Source organism: Humulus lupulus, chromosome 2 (assembly GCF_963169125.1).
Source record: "Humulus lupulus chromosome 2, drHumLupu1.1, whole genome shotgun sequence".
Lineage (NCBI taxonomy): Eukaryota > Viridiplantae > Streptophyta > Magnoliopsida > Rosales > Cannabaceae > Humulus > Humulus lupulus.
The window spans coordinates 72,102,476-72,105,019 of NC_084794.1; the positions used below are offsets into that span (position 1 = coordinate 72,102,476).

Consider the following 2,544-nt stretch of genomic DNA (forward strand, 5'->3'; position numbering starts at 1 on the left):
TTCGACCCTTATTTACCGCTATGCTGAAGTTGCTGGTTTAAGTGAATAACAAAATATATATATATTTAAATTTGATACGGCATACGACACGCATCAAATTTTTGGCGCCGTTGCCGGGGACTATTGTAAGTCATTTTATTATTCAATTTAATTAACTACATACTTAATAGTTTAATTTTTTATTTTATTTGTAGGTGTGTATATGTATGGCAATGATACTCAAGAAAGACTGCACGCCATAAAGCAATATCTTGAGACATCGTCGTCCTGCTATTCAAGGACTATCTTTGACAATCCACTCTTTCAACCTTAAAGAGAGTCAATCCAGTACAAATACCATTACCATCTAACGATGATTCGGACTCTGAAACATCAGTAAAGTCTCAGATGGCGCAAGAAAGGACATTGAAAGAGTTGGCAGCGCCGAATCTAGACCATCAACCTCTGTGTATTCAATATCCAGTGTTGGACGTTAACTTTGAACTCAAATAGGGCCTCATACATTTACTACCATCTTGCCATGGGCTACCAGGAGAGGACCCGAATAAGCATCTGACTGAATTTCACATAGTCTGCTTTAGTATGAAACCAGCTTTAGAAACGGAAGAGCAGATTAAATTGAGAGCCTTTCCATTTTCTTTGAAGGATGGTGCAAAGGAATAACTCTATTACCTTCCTCCTAGAACTGTTAATACCTAGAATGAAATGAAGACAATGTTCTTGGAGCGTTACTTTTGAGCATCTAAGGTTGGTAGTATAAGGAACAAAATCTGTGGCATTCACCAATAGACTGGGGAGTCATTATATGAGTATTGGGAGAGATTTAAGAGGCTATGTGCCAGTTGCCCCCACCACCAAATAAGTGAACAACTCTTAATCCAATACTTTTATGAAGGAATATTTCCATTGGATTGGAGCATGATTGATGTAGCAAGTGGGGGAGCACTGGTGGACAAGACTCATGCTGCAACTAGGAGCTTAATTTCTAATATGACAACTAATTCTCAACAATTTGGAGTTCGTCAAGAAGTTTCAGTTAAGGGATTAAATGAGACAAACTCTAAAGTAGAACAGCAGCTGGCGCAATTAACTAGTATGGTTCAACAGATGGCTTTAGGTCATCAAGTGAGACCTTATGGCATATGTCAGTTGGTGGGGCATGTCCTATACTTCGAGAGGATACCAATGAGCATGTAAATGCAATGGGGGATTCCCAGGGCAACCTAGGCAAAGGTATGACCCTTATGTTATAACTTATAACGAAGGATGGAAGGAACATCCTAATCTTCGATATGGGAATCAACAATAAATTGTACCAACTAGACCGCCAGGATTTCCTTATCAACAAAGGCAACAACAAACTTATCCACCTCAGCCTCAACAACCTAATACCTCACAAGCTCAAGAACCATCGATGGAAGATATGCTAAAATAGTTAGTAGCCTCCAATATGCAAACTCAAGTACTTCTTCAAGGAGCTCATGCGTCCCTGAAAAATTTAGAGAATACTATGGGTCAAATTTCCACTTCATTAAGTCAAAATGAGACACATAATCAAGGAAAATTACCTTCACAGCCTGTACGAAACCCAAGGGAAAATGCTAATGCCATCACACTAAGAGATGGCAAGACTTACGATCCACCCAACCTTCCATCAAGTTCAAATGATCCTACCCAATCTGCCCAACAAGACAAAGATGAAACCCCAACCACATCACCCAACCTTAAACCCACTATTCCCACTTATGTTACTACTCCATTTCCTAGTCGATTGAGAAAGACCAAGAAAGATGAAGCTGAACAGGAAATATTGGAGACTTTTCACAAAGTTGAGGTAAGCATTCCCTTACTTGATGCCATTAAGCAAGTACCACGATATGAAAAGTTTTTAAAGGAGTTATGCACTAACAAGAGGAAGCTAAAAGGGAAAGAAAAGGTGCGTGTGGGGGAAAATGTTTCGGCGGTTCTTCAAAAGAAACTTTCACCAAAGTGTAAGGATCCCGACACCTTCACTATTCCTTGTACTATTGGCAATAAAAGAATTGAAAGATGTATGTTAGATTTGGGTGCTTCAATTAATGTAATGTCACACTCTATTTATGACTCTTTGAATTTGGGACCACTGGAAGAAACTGGGGTGATCATACAATTAGCGGATCATTCAAATGCATATCCAAGGGGAGTAGTAGAGGATGTATTGGTTAAAGTTAATGAATTGGTTTTTCCAACAGACTTTTACATTCTTGATATGGAAGATGACTCAATTCCGTGTTCTACACCAGTATTATTGGGAAGGCCAGTCTTAAAGACAGCCAGAACTAACATAGATGTTCATGAGGGAACTTTGACCATGGAGTTTGATGGTGAGGTGATTCGCTTTAATATTTTTGAGGCTATGCGGTATCCAAGTGATGTTCATTCAATTTCTTCAATTGATATTCAGGATTCTTTGTCACAAAGAATTCTGGATTTACATGGAGATGATAAGTTAGATATTGTTTTGAGGGAGCCAATAGACTTGAAAGAGGATTTTGTCACTACTGA

General features: G+C 38.8%; 1 non-coding gene across 1 annotated transcript; it reads right to left on the minus strand.

Annotated features, from left to right (window-relative positions):
• Nucleotides 1-753: 753 nt before the first annotated feature.
• Nucleotides 754-860, minus strand: LOC133820250 (small nucleolar RNA R71). The gene has a single exon (XR_009886675.1). It is a non-coding gene; the product is annotated as a small nucleolar RNA R71 (small nucleolar RNA).
• Nucleotides 861-2,544: the final 1,684 nt, after the last annotated feature.